Below are 16,689 nucleotides of genomic sequence, written 5' to 3' on the forward strand. Positions count from 1 at the left end.
GCTGAATGAACAGCAAATTGTCATAGCTGACAACCAGCAAGCAAGCAACTTTTATGCAATTGAGCATTACTGAATAATTAGCAAATTTCATTTTGCTGAACAGATTGCTGAAAGCACAGCACACCAAAAATCAGCAACATTTTGGTGGTTTCCAGCAATAAAAATTTGATTTGCCGACTTTTTGTTGTTTTTCTGGTATCTATCCGCATTCTCTAGAGCAGCGTGAATCAAATGACTTCACAAACAAATACATACAGGCAGAGCCGGATTTACGATTGTGGGGGCCCGGGGCCCAGTTTACAGTGGGGGCCCCAGAATAAAACAAACCCGTTTTTTATCGTACGAGTTAAAAACACTTATTTCTCATTGGAAAGTTACCAAAAATTCGCTAGAAAATTTTCTTACGAGTTTTTTTTTGCAGAGAACTTATTGATTGAATAATCAACATTCAGCTCCTTCAGAATATTGTACTCTCAACTTGACAATGCTAAGTTTGACAGCCTTTCACTCTTCATAGTCGTACGCAACCTATTTTCAATCAGTTTCATCTTCGATAAAGACCTTTCTCCAGTTGCGTTCGAGATCATTAGGCTCAAATAAATAAATGTATGCAACTGCTTGAAATCCGGGATTTTTTTCTTGATATCTGAAAAATAAAAACCTACCGCAATTCGAAAAAAATGCGATCCGCGAGCAAAAATTTGCACACAATTTGAGAAAGACTGCGCAAATATAAGGCTACGCTGGCAATAATCTACAGAACCTAGGAAAAAACTAGGGGTAAGCGGGGTAAGACCGCCCCCTTAAGCAATTCTGTTTATAGAAAAAAAAGTTGCGGCTGCAATTTCATTTTTTCTTCGCTAAGAGGTTCTTCTATTCAATACCCGCATTTAAAAAATAAGAACTGAAATACTTTTGTTTATTTTCCAGTTTTTTTTTTCAATTTTTAAAAATTCATTGAAAATGTGCAGATCTTTTTCATGCGGGGTAAGCCCGCCCACCAGCGGGGTAAGATCGCCCACCATTTTTTGAGGATAAACAATATTTTTAGGGCCGAAACGGTTGATTTTATCGGTATAGTGTCTCTGACAAAGTTGTGGATGGTATTTTTTTTTTCTTTTTAAATAAAATATACACTGTGAAAAATCTGAAAAAAAAATTTCTAAGTTCAACTTACTTTGTTTTCTGATTATTCAAGTTCAGATCAATGTTTAGGTAACTTTTTTGGTTTTCAAAATAAATAGATTTTTCAGAATTGGGGGTTTTCAAGATATTTAATTCATAATATACCTATCTTTAAGCTAAAAATTAAAACTCATTTAACCTGTCTGTATGATTCTTTTGAAGACTTATTATGTATAGAAAAATACTAATAATTATTCTTTCGTTTATTTATATTTTCAACTTTCTATGTTTTTTTTTGAAGAACAAAATTATCAACGACTCTATACACCAAACAAACCGTCCAAAAAAAAATTCTTCACAAAAATTTAGCTATTAATATTTCTATTACTCCATGATCCAACAACCATAAAATTTTAGCTTACCTTTTGTAGATTTTACAGGCAAAAACATATTTTTTCAAATAAATTTAAAAAAAATATATTTTTAATTCTATTCTTATATCTTTTCTTTAAATTTTTCTAGAGTGTGTATTTTTTTCGGAAGTAAAAAACTACTATTTTCAATTCTGCCGGAGACGTCATACCAATCAAACAAACCGTCATGGCTCTAAAATCATTTTGGTTCATTAACACCATTTTCACACAGGTTTACTTTTTTCAAAAATAAGTCTTGTTAAAATATATTACTAGAAAAGCTTCAACCAAATCGAAAATGGTCGATTAACATCGATGTCTTATGTGGCTTGAAGTTGCTTTACTGATCCTGTAAATATTCCTTTGTAGTGTCGAGGCATTTGGGTCTTGAAGTAAAACAACAAGCAGTTGGATACGTGGCGGTTTTACCCCTTGTAATTACAAGATTACTCATGGCCTTCGATATTCCCGAAAGAAGATAGATTCAGGCAAGCGATTAAACGTATATTCACGAACAAAACAATAGATTTTTAGACTGTAAAACCTTAAGTCCCGTTGCCGCAAAACAATAGCGCATTGACTGGTTGCCAGCTGAAAGGTTGTTTTTGATTATTTCTGCGACCGTTCGCGCACTATCGAACCAGAAAAACGTGCAAAATGTTATGTAATTATACTGTGACAGACACGTTAAAGAAATTTTTCAATTATTTTATAACTTGGTAGTAAAACTACAGTGGGCGGTCTTACCCCGCAGGGCGGTCTTACCCTGTTTACCCCTACACACTTCTGCAGGTCAATAAAATCTGCACACGAACTCTGAAAATCTGCATTTTGCAACCCAAATCTAGTATCCCTGATTCGGACAGGTAAACTTATTTTCGGAATCAACAGCAATGTATTAAAAAAACTTGTGGATTATCTTCTTTCCTGCTTGATTTCCCATGCGCGCTGGTTCGATTCAAATGGTGTGTTAATGTGTGTCATTCCAAGAGAATCGAAGGTGAAATCTTATGGATGTGGTTGTGATATTGGCGCTCGCGAAAAAATAACACTGAAGGAAAGTTTCAGATTGAAATGGTCTGTTCAAATTTTCTTACTGTAAATTGAACTTTTGATTGAATCTCATTTTTGATAGAGAAAAAAACTTTTTCTCGTTTTGTGGGGGCCCCAAAAATGGGGGGGCCCGGGGCCCGGGCCCCCCCTTAAATCCGGCTCTGCATACAGGTAATGCAAAAATTCTGAGTTTTGGCAAACAAATGAATTAAACAACTTATATCTTCAAGATTTGTATTCACTGGCTCAATGGGCTGTGAAGCTCCCGTCTTATTTGTATAAATTATTGACACACTTCTATATTAATTGATGAGGAAGTTGATGACATAAAAAAGTTGATATGTCAGCGAAAATAAGATAGTGAAGTCTACCGCTGAATTTTTCTAACTAATTAATATTGCTATTTTATTTTTCACTTGTACTCTAACTTGTGTCGACGGAAAGCATGAGTTAGTTTCCGCTTGCCAATATTCGATCTGAACAGTGTAACCAGAAAACTTATATTCGTTTTTGAAATACAGTCAAATTTCGCTCGTTGGGCTATGTTTAGTTGGGCTACGTTTAAGTTGGGCTCCCGCTCGTTGGGTTATAGCCCAACTAAATCGAAGCCAAACATCATTTCTGATAACGTTGAATTTCGTTTGAGGGGTTTGTAGATGCATTTTAACGCAGAAAGTAGAATTAATTCAAATAAAAACTAATGAAGCTGAGTATAAATGTAAACAAACAATATTTTAATCAATTGTCAGAGAAACAATAAAAGTTTTGTGGCTTAATAATGCAACGTAGAGCTATGCCTATTTTTGAAAGTATTTGAGAACACGTTATTATTGAGCACTCCTTTTTGGCTTTAAATGTGTGGCTTAAGTAAAACAAATTTCGAATTTGGCCCTATGCTGCGCTTGGCTCAGATTTTGACAGTTCGTTTGGCTCACAACATTCTCTCTATTTATTTCTCCATCTAAGTTTTGCTAGTGCAAATAGACTTGTGCGATATTTATACTGACAGTGGCAGCTTTTAAGTGGTTCCAGCTCGTATCAACTAACTGGCATCTCTATCCGATTTGCTTTGCTTTATCGCAGCAAACATCGCAGCGGTTCTACAATGTGTGGGCTCCACTGACACTGACAGACAGCATAATATAGCGTATGAGAAGTGATGGTGATCTCGTGTACACATTGAGATGTTAGCCCTTGTAACATGGCGCGATGTCAGCTAGCTGGTCCGTGTGCATAAAAGAATATCGATACAAATATCGCGGTTTTCAGTATCGATACGGTCTGGTATCGGACGCTTGTGTATCGATTTAAAAAATTGAAATATCGCCTCGAAAGTATCGATATTTCCGATACCGATACAATATCGCCCATTGCTATGCCCGGTGCAATTTTATCTATTTTCGAAAAATTCCTCTAACTTAGTCAAAACTCAATCAAATTTAATCAAACAATTTTGAAAAAAGAAAAACATCTTCAATTAACTTAAAGTAAACTGAATTAAGTGTAAATTACGTTGAATTTTAAGAACTGAGTAATTTTGATATAGGCTCGAAAAATTTCTTTTTCAACAATTATTATTCCATACCATAAGTGTGATACTGATAATTTAGCAGGGAATTGTTGAAAACAAACTTAGTAAACCTTATCTCGTGTGCCAAATTGAATAGATTTTAACCTGAAATATCGTTATTTTCACTTCCAAAATAGCTGTGTTTGAATATAGTTATTTTCACTTCCAAAATAGTGTTTTCATAAGAACGGTAGTGTCAGCTTGAGGTGTTTCCGAGTGCATTCTTCGGATCCCCGAAATGGGTTTGACTGAATCGAACCTGGCACCGAGGGTTTCGCTATCGATTTTGCGGGATGCTACATCCTGAGTGTGCTTCATATGTTCCTGGTTTTGAGTAATAGCAAACTATATCAGTACCGAATATTTTTATTCATGCAGAGCACTATAAGCATGCATAAAAGATAAGACAACGCAACGTAAAGCAGTGCAAAGCCGCTTGCAGAATCCGGGAAATGCCAATGTTGCCATGATGGTGGAGAAAAGAAAAGAGGGGGGTGAGATTACAGCTCCCCTTTTCGTTTTGAGAGTTCAGTTAAGCGGCATACACAGTGGCAGACACTGCGAATCGACATTCGGGGGCCGTTTAGATTAATAAGAAATTTCCAGTTGCAAGGAAACCCAACTGCTGCTGCATCGATCTACCATATGGACTCAACATTTTTTTTACATCCTACCATAGTGCCTTTGAAGCTGAGGAAGCAGTTTGTTTCGCTCATGAATCGAAAATGGGGTTTAGCCGGAGGCGGAAGCATCGTTCCTCACAATTTATGCATGTGCGTGTGAATTAGTGTGGATGAGTTACAGTCAGTACCGCAATACGGACTGTTTTCTGCGTCACAGTGGAGTAGGTACATGTTACGGTTTGCCACGGCCGGGACGTAACGAGTATGTGAGCGCAAGTCACTACTGTCGTCCTTGCGGGGCAAGATACTTCTGCAATAGGCACTGTTGAAATACTGTACCGTCGAGGCTGCTTCTGGAAAGTATCTTGTTTGGCGTAAGCTGATATATGTATGCACTGAATGGAGAATGTTTTTTTTTACCCTGCCATTGCTGGCGGGATTCACAGGACGACGGTTTGTTTTCACTAGTAGTAACAAGGGGTCTTAAAGAATAAATATGCTCTTGCAGCTTCAAAATTAGGAACTTAGTTTTAGATTAGAGAAGGTAATATAGAGTTTCATATCGTTTAATAATTTCGAAGCAACTACTAAATGTGGTTTTTAGATATCCTTATTTCTTATTTATAGATAATAATATGTTTCTCTTTTTTCTATTTACAGGTAAGTTCATGATAGATTTCACACTCCCTGTTGTGAACGTTTGGGTGAGTTTGAAACGCGCCAATTATTTTTCTCACGTAATGCTTTTTCAAGTATTCTCTTAAAAAAATCAGAATTTCGAAAATGCGTCGAGACTCAGGAAAACTTAGTTTTAGTTTAGAGCATATCATAAATCTGAACTCTTATACCACATCGTAAACTATTTTAAGAATCAACAGGGTTTCGATTTCATATCATCCTCCAATATGGCAAGCAGCTTGAAAAAGCTGAAAAGCTTTTCTATTTCCAACACTTCGAAACTCAAATACAAGTCCAATTAAACGTTGCTTCATTCTTTGCCTCAACCAATCGACACATCACTGAGTAACATAATATCATCATCAGTGAAAAAATGCTCTCTGTCAACTGAAAACAAGTAATAATTCATCTCGAAAACCTCCTTGATTGAGTGCCATTTGTGCCGGTTCTTCGAGCTGCAGTACTCTATTACAAAGACGGTGACGACGACGACGACAGGCAAGTCCACATCGCATTCAGTCACCAGCGAACGCTAGCGTATCACATTGCACACAGTGCAGTCCACAACCGGTATCGGATCCGCATTTTGCTTCTGCAACCGTCATAAGACTTTTCTTCGCACACGGAAACTCGTCATCGAGAACCCTTAGAGCGCGAAGCAAAGCAAACAAGCTGGCAAATTTTATTAAATATTCAATACAGTCCTTCTGATTTTTCCTCCAGCTTCTAAGCTTCTTTTGCCGCAGTCAGCTACGTAAACTTACGGTTTGATATTCAGAAAAGCCTGGCTTCTATTTTTCCGTTACAGAAAGCTTGCTTACCTCCCTCAAGCCACCACGACCTGATACCAGACAAGTGTCGAATAGAGTGCTTGTTTAATACACATATACACACAAAGCAGTCAGTAGCACTGGGTTCGCATAGACGATGACTCAAGGACTACAATGGTAAACTTTGTTTACCACAATTTACTCTAGCACAGCTTTCTTTCTCTGATATTGGCGGGATAGGTTTACTGGTTTACAACGAACGAGTTTCAAGCTCACCAGACTGGAGCTGGAACCGTTATTGGTGCTGCACCATTTCAATCGCAATATGATGGCACAGTGGGTCTCACTATCAGTTAAGTAAAAGTTTAGTTGCATATTAACTTCCGTATCAATTGTAATTACTTGAATGGTGGTATATGTACATACTTAATATTGGGTATATGAGTTATATCTTCAAATATTTTTCCTTGTATCACCCATTGTGCATTTCATGGGCTCCAAGAGTAAAAAATGAGTGAAAATAAGGTTTGTTTACTGAAATGTTAACTACCTGTTCCAAGCAACGAAATTACCATCGGTATTTCATTCTATACAACAAATGCGCCGTTGTTCCAGGAAATCTCACAAACACTGCCCAAGCTTGAACAAATTCGAGCTGCCGGGAGTGTGTAAGGGTATTAATATTTTATGCGACGTTCAGATACTTTAATTTGCACCAAAATATTAGAACTTTCCTCACCAGTTGATGATCGAATAAGTTACCATTTACCTGCAAGGACACTTTTGCAGGCTGTCAGCTTGATGGAAAATTTGCATTGCTTTATAACCAGCCCACGCAAGGGATTCCTTTCATCATACATTATTCCATGCAAATTGCTCAAGAGCCAAGGGTCGATGGACATTATAAAGCCAGCAGCACAGGAACAACCGGCACAGGGCCCTCTGCGTTGCATTCAAAATCAAAAGATGAAGTTGCGCCCAGGGAAATTTATCGAACTTCGGCAACGATAGCAGTAGCCGTTGTGTTGGAAGGTGATTAGCAAAGGACTTTACACCGGTGCGAGCGCGCAGAATTGATCACCCTTTCGAGGCTCCCGCAGCCGCTGCTCGGGAATTTCTGATGCTGTGGTCGGTGTGCCCAACCAGCACCCGCACGTGTGCCTCTTTGACGTGGATGTGGAGGAAGAAGCGCACGGTGAAACTATTAAAATATTAATCAAGTTACATGACAGCGCTTGCTATTGACATTATGAGAGCTTTCATCGAGCGTCGAATTTCATCGACATCCATTAACTGACACGCGTTGGTGCATTTCATGCCGATACCGAAGAAGTTTAACAATTGTTGAGCGCTGTGAAATTCGATCTTTATTGTATAACGTGTGAAAATTATGCCGATTTTTGTTGACGCTGATTAAACTCATATGAGGTGTTAGGAGAAAAAAACAATCGTGGTAATCCAAGGTTTTATATCTAAAGTTTCTATAGTGAGTTATTAGAAAATAGTACAAGAAATCTAAGCACACTTCAATGATTTTTAATAATTTCACCATCTAAGGTTTCTTCACTGCACTGTTGCTGGCATTCTTGAAGATTGAGTAAACAATCAATGCTCAGTTATGCATCCGAAATCCAATTTTATGTTTTGGGTTTATACTCGTTTTAAAGAGTCAGTTCAGACAAAAATAGTAGGAGGTTGTATCCAAGACACGACCGCATAACTGACGTAGAACTACACACACTATCAATAAATGCATTGTTGAGTTACATGTTTAGTTCCCCAAGGAAGGCAGTTTCCTGTTCAAAATTGGATATCGTCAGTTTGATTCAATACCAATTCATTGCTTCAAGAAAACGTGTTTGAAAATTAGCGCTATTTTTCCATTCCGCCATTCCGTGAAAACTTCAAGTTTTAGGAATTTCCATTTTTTAACCTGTTTAGGTCTATTATTATGTGCATATAATGAGCAAGTTATACGAGTTGTAACCCTATTTTGTCGTCTTTGTTGGGACAATTTATTTTGAGCTGTAAAAGCATATACTTATAACTCTGAATTTTGAAACGGGTCTTTGTGAGATGAAACTTAATAGTGTTTGGCATAGTTGCCATTTAAAACTCAAAACTGCAAAATTTTGCATTTGTGCTGCCCCGACAGTGGGGGTATAAGGCACTCTGAAAACACACACTTAAGAAGCTGTTTTCACATTTAGAAAATTGAACGATCGCGGCAGATGTTAATTGCCAGGATCCAGTACAGAACGCTTGCTAGTATTGTTGCCAAAAATAATTATTCTCAAACTATTTGTTTATTTACCTTGAGAAAGCCAGTTTGCTATTCAAATTCTGTTATCCTGATCGCAACCTTTGTGCTGCTCCGACAGCGATGGAGAAATGGCACTCTGACAACACACACTGGAAAAAACGCGCTGCTGCTGTGACATGTGACGAACCGGGCAAGTAATTTGTTTGAGCCGAAAGCAAATTCGGAAAGCCAGCTGATACCGACGCAACCAGTTACTGCTACTGGCACAACCCGCTACGCTACTATTTTATATTGGACCGTCCGTCCGTCTCACCTTCCACCAAAAGAATGTAACTAATTTAACCAGAAACACTCTTATAAAACCTAAAGGTGCTCTAAAATAGGCTCCGCCTTTTTATTAAGTTTCACCACATTCTTTCATCTTCTTAGATTAGAGATTCCGTAATTCGTACTTAATTTTTGTAACCAGCGAAAAAAACGATGGTGCTCTTACACACGCAACGATACAACCTGTATCTTGTTGCGGTTTGGAACGTCAAGCGATTTCTTCTGCTCACTGTTGCGTGTAAAGAATATATCTGAAGAAGTATTCGTTTCCAAAAATCAAGTTTAACCAATAGCCACCAGGTGGATGGGAAAAGGTTTATCAATAGAGACGAACCAACTTGAAGCTGGAAACCTCTTTAATAGAGACAAGACCTCCAAAAAGCTCTTTCATATTTTCCGTGGAGCTGCGCTTGTCCGTATTTCGCGTCGTAGTGGTTTGTTGTCTCGATAGTCCGGTTGGAGGTGGTTTTGGGTGGCTGTGAAACCATGCAAATTTCTCCAGATTTATTCGTTTTCGGTCCCCCTGCTTTCATATTTTGAGATCCGGTCATATGATGATCTTTTGCATTTTGTAAGTTCGCAGTTTATTTTTCACTGAATGAAGAGGCTTCCTGTGTCGAGAACTCTTACAACAATCAAATTAACAGTAAACTTCGTATCGAAGTGAATATTCCACTTCCAATTCCAAATTTAATATCTTTTCACTTACATGACATCACAAATGTTAAATTTTCCAACTTCCTGCATCGCAAATTTTAGCTCTATCAGATAAATCAGCGGTAACGTTTCATACAATGCACTTCAATAGGTACCTACACACCTACACACTTTTTTCAATTGTCTTTCATTGACTTTGTTTTGACTGCCTTTTATGAGGCGTTCATTCGACAACCTACTGCTCGAACAAGCAACCTTTCGCTCTCAATCCGACCGATGATGTTTTACTACCTCTGAAACTGATACAGTAAAAAAGCATGATGCTAGAAGAAATTGTTCCAACTGAGAACGAGAAAAGTGGGCAATTCGTCGAAACTATAGTGTTTGATTAGAAGTGACGTTCAGATGGTTCATTTACAGCATGAATTCTACTTCTCAAAGCGAAAATATTGCACCATGATTCGAAATATCAATTTTTATTTCATTTGCTACTTGTGGTATAAGAGAAATAGGCTAACTGCCAGTTTTCTGCAAGATGGTCTAAGGATTTCCTGGAGTGCTGCGCTGGAAGTTAAGCGATATAGTATGCAAAACAAAATATTTTACCATTTTTGAATTCAATATTGTGGATAGTGTTTCTAAAAGCTAGAAGTCGTCATCTTATCTTACTTACTTACTTTCTTAAATGGCCGTACATCCTAAGACATGGCCTGCATAGCATAATTCCGCCAACTTGATCGGCCCATGGCTGCCCGCTTCCAATCCCGCGGGTACTTGCCAGGTCATGCTCCTCTTGGTCTCGTACCAACCGGATGCGAGGTGAAAACCAATTTTGCAGGGTAATTGTCCGTTGTTCTCGCCACGTGCCCTGCCCAACGTATCCGTCCAGATTTGGCCACTTTCTGGATGCTGGGTTCACCGTAGAGTTGCGCGAGCTCATGGTTCATTCTCCGTCTCCACACTCCGTTCACCTGCACACCGCCGAAGATGGTTCTTAGCACCCGTCGTTCGAAAACTCCGAGCGCTCGCAGGTCCTATTCAGGCATTGTTCACGTCTCATGCCCGTAGAGAACAACCGGTCTAATATGCTTTTTGTACGAGGTGCACTTTGCGCGGGAACTTAGACGTTTCGACAGTAATTTTTTATGGAGCCCATAGTAGGCACGACTCCCGCTGATGATTCGCCTCATCATTTCACGGCTGGTATCGTTGTTCTCAGTTACCATGAAGCCAAGGTACACGAACTCGCCGACTACCTCAAACTCATCACCGTCGATTATCACAACACTATCTAGGCGTGCCCTGTCGCGCTCAGCACCATCCTAGCATGAACTTCGTTTTAGACGTATTTATCTTCAGTCCAATGTTCTCTGCTTCACATTTCAGTCTGGTGTACTGAGCTACCACCACCTCAAATGTTCTGCCGATAGTATCCACGTCATCCGTAAAACAGAATAATTGACCGGATTTAACGAAATTCGTGCCCCGCGTGTATATTCCCGCTCGTCTCACAACTAGCAATGGGCGATATTGTATCGGTATCGGAAATATCGATACTTTCGAGGCGATATTTCGATTTTTTAAATCGATACACAAGCGTCCGATACCAGACCGTATCGATACTGAAAACCGCGATATTTGTATCGATATTCTTTTATGCACACGGACCAGCTAGCTGACATCGCGCCATGTTACAAGGGCTAACATCTCATTGTGTACACGAGATCACCATCACTTCTCATACGCTATATTATGCTGTCTGTCAGTGTCAGTGGAGCCCACACATCGTAGAACCGCTGCGATGTTTGCTGCGATAAAGCAAAGCAAATCGGATAGAGATGCCAGTTAGTTGATACGAGCTGGAACCACTGAAAAGCTGCCACTGTCAGTATAAATATCGCACAAGTCTATTTGCACTAGCAAAACTTAGATGGAGAAATAAATAGAGAGAATGTTGTGAGCCAAACGAACTGTCAAAATCTGAGCCAAACGCAGCATAGGGCCAAATTCGAAATTTGTTTTACTTAAGCCACACATTTAAAGCCAAAAAGGAGTGCTCAATAATAACGTGTTCTCAAATACTTTCAAAAATAGGCATAGCTCTACGTTGCATTATTAAGCCACAAAACTTATATTGTTTCTCTGACAATTGATTAAAATATTGTTTGTTTACATTTATACTCAGCTTAATTAGTTTTTATTTGAATTAATTCTACTTTCTGCGTTAAAATGCATCCTCAAACCCCTCAAACGAAATTCAACGTTATCAGAAATGATGTTTGGCTTCGATTTAGTTGGGCTATAACCCAACGAGCGGGAGCCCAACTTAAACGTAGCCCAACTAAACATAGCCCAACGAGCGAAATTTGACTGTATTTCGAAACGAATATAAGTTTTCTGGTTACACTGTTCAGATCGAATATTGGCAAGCGGAAACTAACTCATGCTTTCCGTCGACACAAGTTAGAGTACAAGTGAAAAATAAAATAGCAATATTAATTAGTTAGAAAAATTCAGCGGTAGACTTCACTATCTTATTTTCGCTGACATATCAACTTTTTTATGTCATCAACTTCCTCATCAATTAATAAAGAAGTGTGTCAATAATTTATACAAATAAGACGGGAGCTTCACAGCCCATTGAGCCAGTGAATACAAATCTTGAAGATATAAGTTGTTTAATTCATTTGTTTGCCAAAGCTCAGAATTTATGTATTACCTGTATGTATTTGTTTGTGAAGTCATTTGATTCACGCTGCTCTAGAGAATGCGGATAGATACCAAAAAACAACAAAAAGTCGGCAAATCAAATTTTTATTGCTGGAAACCACCAAAATGTTGCTGATTTTTGGTGTGCTGTGCTTTCAGCAATCTGTTCAGCAAAATGAAATTTGCTAATTATTCAGTAATGCTCAATTGCATAAAAGTGATTGCGTAAAACAAAATACAACTTGCTGGTTGTCAGCTATGACAATTTGCTGTTCATTCAGCAAAGCATAAATCAATTTGCTGGTTAACCAGTTAGTTCAAGGGAACCATGTTTCCGTCAGGCACCAGATTCCATCCGCCCATCGGACCATAGGCAAATTACTGTTGAACTAGAGATGTATGATTATCATTTCAACTTTTAAGCTCATCTAGCCCAACAAGGACTTAGCTATGGTCCCATATTCGCTATCAGGGGCTAAGCGATGATCCCGTACCAGCTGCACAGCGATTTGGCGCGTTTTACTAATGACAGCTTGACGTACATTTTTTGCCATATCAATTCTTTTGCTGGATTCCAGCAAACATTCATTTACTGTTTTCTGTTCAGCAAATAGTTTTGCTGTATTTTCGCGAATCACTGAATCGATTACTGGTTTTCAGTAAATGTAAATATCAAAAATTCAAAATATGATCTCAGCTATTGTATCGATACTTCTGGTATCGATACTTTTTAACCGATATTTTGGGTATCTCGATACTTTTGGTTTCTCGGGTATCGATACTGAAGTATCGATACTCTCCGTCGTATCGCCCAATGCTACTCACAACACCTCCTAGCGCAATATTGAACAAAAGGCAGGAATTCCATCACCTTGTCGAAGTCCCCTTCGGGATCCGAATGGGTCGGATAGACCACCCGAAATCCTCACACAACACTGCACATCCTCTATCGTAGCCTTTATAAGTCTGGTAAGGGGGGGAAAGCCGTTTTTGTCGAGTATTCTCCATAGCTCTTCACGATTAATCGTGTCATAGGTGACTTTGAAGTCGATGAAGAGATGACGCGTAGGGACTCTGCATTTTTGGAGGATCTGCCGCAGAGTAAAGATCTGGTCCGTTGTGGACCGGCCCTCCATGAAACCGGCCTGGTAACTTCCCACGAGTCTGTTGATTAGTGGTGACAACCGCTGGAAAATTATTTGGGATTTCACTTTGTGCGGCATTCAGGATAGTGATCGCTCGATAGTTTTCACAATCTAGCTTCTCGCCTTTCTTGTAGATGAGGCAAATAACCCCATCCTCCCACTCCTCCGGTAGACATTCCGTTTCCCAAATCTTAACAATCAGTCGATGCAGACAACTGGCCAACTTGCCCGGGCCCATCTTGAGAAGCTCCGCTCCGATACCGTCCTTTCCAGCTCCCTTGTTGTTCTTGAGCCGACGGATAGCATCGTTAACTTCGCCTATCGATGGGGGTGGCACATCTCCGCTGCTTGCTGCATCGACAGAGTCTTCTGCGTCGCTATTCTGGACTCCCTGTCGCCATTCAGATGTTCATCGAAGTGCTTTCTCCACCTTTCGATCACCTCACGATCATCCGTCAAGATATTCTCCTCCTTATCCCTGCACATTTTGGCTTGCGGAACGTAGCCTTTGTGGGATGTGTTGAATCTCTGATAGAACTTTCGTGTATCATGAAAGCGGTACAGCTGTTGTAGTTCTTCGCACTCCTCCTCCTTCTGGCGGCGCTTTTTTTTCCTGGAAGAGTTGGGTTTGCTGTCTCCGTTTCTGTTTGTACCGCTCCACCTTCCGACGGGTGGCTCTCCGCAGCATTACTGCCCACGCTGCGTTCTCTTCATCCAATATCTGCCGAGATTCCTCATCAAACCATTCGTTACGTCGACTCGGTACTTCGCGACCTAAAACGTTCTCCGCTACACTGCTGATGGCTGACTTGACGGTATTCCAGTAGACCTCTAGAGGGACTTCTTCCAGCTCGTCCTTTTCTGGCAGTGCAGCTTCGAGATAGCGCGTAGTTTTCGGCGACTTCTGGTTGCTTCACTCGCGCGAGATTATTCCTTGGCGGGCAACGGTACCGTCAACAACGGTTGTCAACAACAACAACGGGTAGTTTTAGGCATATCTTTATCATCACTAGGTAGTGGTCCGAGTCGATGTTAGCGCCCCGATGTGTTTTGACGTCGATAATGTCTGAAAAGTGCCGACCATCTATCAAAACGTGGTCGATTTGAGTTACTGTTTGATTCTGTATGCCTGAAGGGCATACTGGGTACTGAAATGCCACTGCGACAGTCTTGCTGATTATCTTTTGTGGCTGGCCCCGATTGCTGTGCACAGGTTACGGAATGCTCGTACTCATTGATGGAGTAGAACTGTTTTGTTGTAAACCTGTACCCCAATTAGGTGCAACATAGTTGATGAAACTAATGATCTGCTTGGGATAAGAGCTCCATACTTGGTATGGAGTTAAAAGGTAGCTTCCTAAGAAGTTGTACCTAGAGGAAGCAAGAGCTCCGCAAGAGCAAAGCAGATGCTCTGAACTCTCTGGTTCAGATTTGCAGAATCGGCAGGTGTCGTTCAACACTACACCGATTTTCTTTAAATGATAAAAAGCGGGACAGTGTCCGGTAAGGAGTTCCGTGATTAGTTCACTACAATTTAGACTAAGTAACTTTCTGGCGGTTCCAGGGTTCGGAAAGATAAACTAACATTTGCCCGGGGAAAACGTTTCCCTGATACCGGGTCCGTATATACTAGATCCCGTTAGGGATTCCATTTTCGAGCCATCCGTATAAAAACTGACGATGCCAGGTGGAAGATTAGAGCCTCCATTGTTCCACATAGAGCGGTTTGTTTCCGTCACCCTATACGGAATATCCATGTTGGTCCTAACGTCCATCCAGCCGGAGACTGTAGTCAATAGCGGAGTTAGTTTGAACTCCCTAAGTATGCGAAAGTGGCCGATTTGGTCCCCTTCGAGTATGGTTTTCCTCCTTTGCAACCTTAGAGCGCCAAGCTCTGCTTCCTTTTTCACATGAAGATGTAGAGGCAGTAGGCAGAGCATTGCTTCCATGGCTGCAGTTGGAGTTGTTCGAATAGCGCTGGTAACCGAAAGACATGCAAGTCTTTGAACTTTTTTGAGTTTGGCCTGCGCAGTCACTTTGTTCACCTTAGGCCACCACACAAGGGCAGCATAGGTGATTCTTGGTCGGGCAATGGTCTTGTAAGACCAGAGTGTGGGGGAGCTGCGTAGCCGCAAGGTTACAGAGTCCGCTTTGTCAAGCGGATGGTCGTGGGTTCGAATCTTAGAACCAGGCCATCCGATGTCAAAAAAAGGACTTAAGCATGGGTTTATTCTCAGGCTCCCCAACAGTTACCCTTCCTTTACGCTGAAATCTACAAATACCTTTGCGTGACTTCCTCTTAACAAAAAATAAGTCCCTCTTATCAATAAAACTGGCCAGAAGGACGCACGACGAAACTTCTCCAGGGAATTATAATTGGTGATATTTGGCAAGAGGAACGAGTATCGGTATAGTAGAACAGTAAGCGTGTAAAGGAAGAGTAGCACATTACACACAAGCACTGATGAACAATAATAATAAGCATGCCACTTCTCAATAGAGGTATTACTATTAACAGAAGTGCGGGATATAGCAGACACCCGGGCATATCTCACAATAGATCTACGATTCTGGTCGCAGTGAGGAAGTCCATACAGGAAAAAAAAAGACCAGAGTGCCAAGTCTGGTTTCAGTCCCGAGGTCTTACCGAACAGAGATCTGCAGGCCCAGATCGCCGAGGTCGCTTGCTAAGCGGCATGATCCAGTTGTGCTGACCAGTTCAGTTTATATCCAGAATAATTCCGAGGTATTTGAATTCATTGCTGAAGCCCAGTCTAACTCTATTCAGTGTTGGAGGAGTGAGGGAGATCTTCCTTCGTCTACTGAATGGGGTTAGGATTGTTTTTAGGGGTTTATGTTTAGACCCTCCTGTAGACACCATAACGTGGTGGCATTCAGAGCCGCTTGCATTCGGCTCGACAGAGTTGCGTCAACCTTACCTCTGCCGATGAGAACGATGTCATCAGCGTATCCAATGACCTCGTATCCAAGCTGTGAAAGCTTATTGAGAAGTGCGTCGACAACTAGTGACCATAACAAGGGCGAGAGAACTCCTCCTTGCGGGCATCTCTTGATCATTGACATTGTTACAGACGAATCTCCCAAGGTTGCTGTGATCACTCTGCTAGAGAGCATTGCGTGTATCCAGCTCCTTGAAGTGTGGTCGATTCTCTTATGAGAAAGAGCCGTATCAATTGATGCAAAGGACGTGTTATCGAAGGCCTCTTCAATATCAAGAAAGGCACATAGCGCCGTCTCCTGATGACTCAGGGACTTTTCAATCAACGTCACTAAGCTGTGAAGAGCAGTTTCTGTTGACTTGCCGCTTTCATAGGCATGTTGGTTCCTATTCAGCG

The 16,689-nt window shown here is 40.5% G+C and overlaps 1 protein-coding gene across 3 annotated transcripts in view; it reads left to right on the plus strand.

The window, feature by feature from the left end:
• The window catches only part of LOC129723962 (protein alan shepard), a 425,406-nt gene that overhangs the window by 193,880 nt on the left and 214,837 nt on the right, over positions 1–16,689 (plus strand). The gene's annotated exons all lie outside the window — the stretch shown is intronic.

This window comes from Wyeomyia smithii, chromosome 2 (assembly GCF_029784165.1).
Source record: "Wyeomyia smithii strain HCP4-BCI-WySm-NY-G18 chromosome 2, ASM2978416v1, whole genome shotgun sequence".
In the NCBI taxonomy this organism is placed as follows: Eukaryota; Metazoa; Arthropoda; class Insecta; order Diptera; family Culicidae; genus Wyeomyia; species Wyeomyia smithii.